A 6,000-nucleotide genomic window follows, 5' to 3' on the forward strand; every position below is an offset into this window, starting at 1 on the left:
GATTTGTTGGATAAGGGTTTCATCCGACCGAGTATCTCTCCATGGGGTGCTCTAGTTTTCTTTGTTAGAAAGAAATATGGTTTGCTCCATATGTGTATTAGACTACTGGCAATCAACATGGTAACTACTAAGAATAAGTACCCTCTCCAAAGGATAGATGATTTTTTTGACCAACTTCAAGATTGACCTTCGGTCGGGTTATCATCAATTGAGGGTGAAATAAGATGACATTCTGAAGATGACTTATCTTACTTGATATGGTCATTATGAGTTTTTGGTAATGTCATTTAATTTAACTAATGCTCCGGCGGCATTTATGGATTTGAAGAATAAGGTGCTTAGACTGTACCTTGACATGTTTATGATTATATTCATTGATCATATATTGATTTATTCGAGAAGTGAGGATGATCACATCAATTATTTGAGGATTGTGTTGCAAGTCCTTAAGGACCAACAACTCTTTGTGAAGTTTAGCACATGCGAGTTTTGGCTAAGGTCTGTGGCTTTTCTTAGTCATATTGTTTCAAGTAAGGGTATTGAAGTAGATACTAAGAAGACGGATGCAGTTAAGAGTTGGCCTAGACCTCTAACCCCTTTGGATATTAGAAGTTTCTTGGGTTTGGCTGGTTACTATTGAAGGTTTAGAGGGGTTTTCTTTGATTGTCTCTCCATTGACAACGTTTACTCAAAATAAGGCTAAGTTCATATGGTCCAAAGCATGTGAAAAGATTTTACAGGAATTGAAGTACACACTTATTTCTGCTCCGATGTTGACTTTACCATAAGGGACTGATGGTTTTGTTGTTCATTGTCATGCCTTGAGAATTGGTTTAGGATGTGTGCTTATGCAAAATGGAAAAGTCATTGTCTATACTTCAAGGCAGGTTAAGATTCAAGAGAGGCATTATCCTACCAATGATCTCGAACTAGTGGAAGTTGTACTTGCTCTTAAGATCTGGAGACATTATATGTATGGTGTTCATGCCGATGTTTATACCGATCACAAGAGTTTGCAATATGTGTTTAATGAGAAAGATCTAAATCTTTGCCAAAAATGTGGATTGAGTTATTGAAGGATTATGATATGAGTATTCTCTATCACCTCGGAAAGGAGAATGTGGTGGCGGATGGTCTTAGTCGATTATAGATGGGAAGTGTTGCTCATACTGAGGATGATAAAAAGGAGTTGGTTCGAGATATTCATAGTTTGGCCTGGTTGGGTGTTCAGTTAGTAGACTCTACCAAAGGTGGGGTTATGGTTCACAAAGGGTCAGAAACATCTTTTGTGGTGGATGTAAAAGCCAAGCTAGGTCTTGATCTGACTTTGGTTGGATTAAAGGGAGCGGTTCTTTAAAAGTTTGTAGAGGCTTTCTCCCGAGGGGTAGATGGTGTACTTAGATATCAAGGTTGTTTGTTTGTTCCTAATGTTAAAGACTTGAGGGAATAGATCTTGTCAGAAGCCCGTAGTTCTCGATACTCCATTCACCCGGGAGCCACCAGGATGTACCGTGACTTAGGGGAGATCTATTAATGGAATGGGACGAAGAAGGATATTGTAGAATTTTTGGCTAAGTTTCCAAATTGTCCACAAGTGAAAGTTGAGCACCAGAAATCGTGAGGTTTATCCCAAGACATTAGCATTCCTACTTGTAAGTGGGAAGATTTGAATATGGACTTCATCATTGGTTTGCCTCGCACCCAGTGTAAACATGACTCCATTTGAATTATAGTAGATCGAATGATGAAATCGGCTCATTTCATTCCAGTTAAGATTTATTTTTAGGCTGAGGAATATGCTATGTTTTACTTGAGGGAAATGGTTAAGTTGCATGGAGTGCCTTTATCCATTATCTTCTATCGTGGTAGTCAATTCACTTCTCAGTCTTGGAAATATTTTCAAAAGGGTCTTAGTACTCATGTAAAGCTTAGTTCGTCCTTTCATACAGAAACTGGTATGCAAGCGGAGCGTACTATCCAAACTTTGGAAGATATGTTGAGATCTTGTGTGATAGATTTCAAGGGTAATTGGGATAACCACTTGCCTTTGATTGAGTTTGCCTACAACATTAGCTATCACTCAAGTATTGGTATGGCTCCATTTGAAGCATTATATGGTAGGAGGTGTAGATCACCTATAGGCTGGTTTGAAGTGGGAGAAGTCTTGTGATAGGCCCTGAGTTGGTACATGAGGCAATGGAGAAAGTTCGGCTTATTAGAGAAGGTTAAAAATGGCTCAAAGTCAACAAAAGTTTCATGTTGATGTTAGAAGAAGAGATCTTGAGTTTGATGATAATGATTGGGTCTATTTGAAAATTTCACCCATGGAGGGTGTAATGAGGTTTGATAAGAAATTGGAAGCTTAGACCCCGATATGTAGGCTCATATCAGATTTTGAGACGTATTGGTAAGGTTGCTTATGAACTTCAATTACCTAATGAATTGGCATCGGTGCATCCAGTTTTCCATGTCTATTTGTTGAAGAAATGTATTGGTGATCCGAAAACTATAGTCCCCTTAGAAGATTTGGGAGTTAAGGAAAAATTTTCTTATGAGGAAGTATCGGTTGAGATTTTAGACCGACAAGTCAAGAAGTTGAGAAATAAAGAAGTTACTTACGTGAAAGTTTTGTGGAGGAATTAGTAAGTTGATTGTACTACTTGGGAGGCTGAGGCCAATATGATGTCCCCTTATCCTCATCTCTTTCCTTCTACCCCTACTCTAGTTTGAGGTATTGAGTTCCTCATGGTTTACTCTTTTGGTGTCATGTGTCTTACATATTCCCGGGATTTCCTCATTTATGCATGTTCATGAAAAATCTTAAGTTTTGAGAAAATGAGTCAACTTGATTGATTTCTAAATGTTTTGTGCTTTGAGTATGAGTTACATATAGACTTCTTGATATGTTGTTTTGAACATGCTTTAGCTTGGAATTGATGTTTCCTTATCGGATATGTGGATTAAGTGATTGCATTCATGTTGAGCTGTTAGGTTTAAGTTCTTACCCTTCTTATGATGTCTTGAATCTCATTCGAGGACGAATGGTCCCAAGGGAGAGATAATGTAGCACCTTGGAATTGAAAAGGCAGGAAAATTCAAATTTTAAGAAATATAGTACTAGTTCCTACAGTGACATCCACGGCCTGTGGCATGACCCACAGGCCATAGACCAGGTCTGTTGTTGGCCAGTCAATTTTTCAAAAATTGTCAAGTTCCAGTACTTTTTGAACGGTACACCAGGACTGTAACATCCCGCTTTAGAAAGAAACTAGAAATAGAAAGATCAAATTTGGAAAGCTTGGAAAGTTTTGCTAAGATTACGTTTTGGGTGAACTTCAAAGAACCATAACTCTCAGTATAGGATGCGTTAGGTATGCTATAAGATTTCAAATGAAAGTCTTTGAATTATCTTTCCAACGCCACCGAGTTTGCTTATTGTATGAGGGAGATATTCCCTTTCAAAGTTGGGTTGTCTAGATAACGAAAGTTAACCGGATTTTACAGGGGTATTTTGGTATTTTTATTACCCAATTAATTGAATTCATTTTTAGTAATTTATTTGGGGTCTAAACTGATTTGCTTCAGCTTACGCTCCATAAAATTACGCTAGGGTTTTGAGAAAAGAGAAAAAGAAGGTAAAAGAGGAGAAGAGAGGAGAAGAATCCAAGGATTCATCACATTCTTGAACTTTAGCTTCTGGATTTTGCCTAGGGGTATTCCTTACGAGGTATGTGAGATCACATAGTGTTGGGTTTGTTTACCCACGCGCCAATCATTATTTATTTTAGCATATTTATGTTCTTGAAAATAGAGTAATTGAATTATTGATGGATTTTGTTGAAGTTTCTATTAGTTTCTTGATTGTTGAGTTGTTGAGAAGTTCTTGAGTTAGTTTCATGAGATTTGAGGTTGTTTATGAGTAGATTCTTATATACTTTGGTTGGGTATTCGAATCTAAGTTTTTGTGGAGGGAACCAATAGAATCTAGACAAATTAGGGTCGACAAACGAACAAGAAAATTTGTCAAAAATATGGGGAAAATGGTTGGGGGCAACGCGCCACTCAGAGCACCCCACATCAGTGTCTAAAATTAGGGCTCTGGGGCGCCACACCACTCAGAGTGCCCCAACCCAGCTTATGTAGTTTCAGGTCTGGCTCCCGCTGCCACTCATTATGCCAGGGTCGCCAGGTCTTCTACACTTTCCCACTTCTTTCCGTTTAAGTTTCCTTGAATCGTACCTATGATTTCTAGTTGATTTCTATACTCTAAGGTATGTCTAAACATCATGATATCATCAATAAACATGAATCATAACCTTGAATTTGTAAATTCAAATTCAAGGAAGGTTAAGAGCAAAGTCTAGAGAGTTCTTAAAGACTTTTCAAAAGTCTTTTACTAATCCTTTAAACTTGTTTTAAGACTTGAGTTTTGAGTTGAGTAAAGAGTAAAAAGTGTAGTTCATTTATTTAAAAGAGTATATGGGGACTACGTATTCCCAAAGAGTAATTTTTTTTGCATTTAAACAAGAAAGGAAACACTTATTTCCAATAGAGCCTTACAGCTAGTTTTCCAATAAAGAGTAAATGCTTTCACAATTAAGTAAGACAGGAAACACCGATTTCCTAGAGAGCCTTTGGGCTAGTTTTTGAGTAGTTATCTCAAACCAGGGAAAGAGTTATGTTTTTAAACATATGATCTAGTTCTATTTTGGGAGTAGTATTAAGCACAGATATGGGGGAGAGTTCAGACAACTCACAGCCCCCATAAACCATGTAGCCATCATGGGTAAAAAAGGGTCATACTTTTTAGATGATTTCCTAGTGCTTTTTAGCATAGACTAGTGGATCCACTTAGTAGTTAGGCTCTATACCCCCAGAAAGGTATATGACGGCCCTTGCAGTATGAGGCAAAACACTGTATCATCACATAGCTCTTAAGTGATGGTTGTCGGTTAGAGAAATTCCCACAACAGTATTTTGTATCTTTATATACACAGAGTTAATTGTAATTTTATATACAAACATAGTATATATTGTATCTTTGCATACAAATAGAGTTACTATTGTATTTCTCAATACACAAATTTGTTATCCATATTTTAAAAGCTTTTGTTAATATTGCATTCATATTATTGCTTTATATTGAAATGAGTTAAGTTGAGTTGAGTTAAGCCCGTGTATGTTCTTCCAGATTCCTTTCAAGCTTATGTCTTGTTTAGAATTTTCCTCGCATGCTCGTACATTTAATGTACTGATGCCAGTTGGAATGCATCGTTTTATGATGCAAATTCAGGTAACCAGGATTAGCATCTAGGGTAGCGTTGATCCAGTTGAGCTTTAAAGTTATTGGCGATCCTCCTTACTTTTGGAGGACCACCTTTTATTTGTTTTTATCAGTTTAGTGCATTAGGATGTCGTGGGTTTTGTCTCGACCTCCATCTCAGTTGTTAGAGGCTTCATAGACAGTTAGTTGATTTTAGTTCTTGAGTCTTTCCATTACAGTTTTTATGTTTGAGACTTGAGTTGCCATTTTGGCTAGTTGAATGTTGATCCTTAAATACATTCAAAGTTATTCATTGAGACAGTTTAGTATGATTGTATTACAATACTTTCTTTACTCATGACTTAAGTCCTCCGCTAAAAGTTAAGCCAGGCCAAGGGTTAACTTGAGGCCAGCAATGGTTCTCGAGTGCCAGTCCCGCCTAGGGTGTAGGCTCGGAGCATGAAAATTTTGGTATCAGCGCACAGAGATCAAGAGTTCTAAGAGGTCTATGAAGTAGTGTCTGTAGAGTTCTAGTTATCGGTGTGAAGCACGCCACATCTATAATTTGGGGGCTGGAACATTTAGGAACTATCTCACTTATTTCATACTCATTTCATGCGATAGAGTTTATCTCTAAATAGTTTCTTCTAATTTGTGATTGTGCGTTTCATTCAGATCATGCCTCTACGAAGAGTTGTCAGAGTCATCCCACTAGAAGGAATGTTTAACCACATGAA

This window comes from Solanum verrucosum, unplaced genomic scaffold (genome assembly GCF_900185275.1).
Source record: "Solanum verrucosum unplaced genomic scaffold, falcon-dt-bn FXZP01000011.1, whole genome shotgun sequence".
Taxonomy (NCBI): Eukaryota; Viridiplantae; Streptophyta; class Magnoliopsida; order Solanales; family Solanaceae; genus Solanum; species Solanum verrucosum.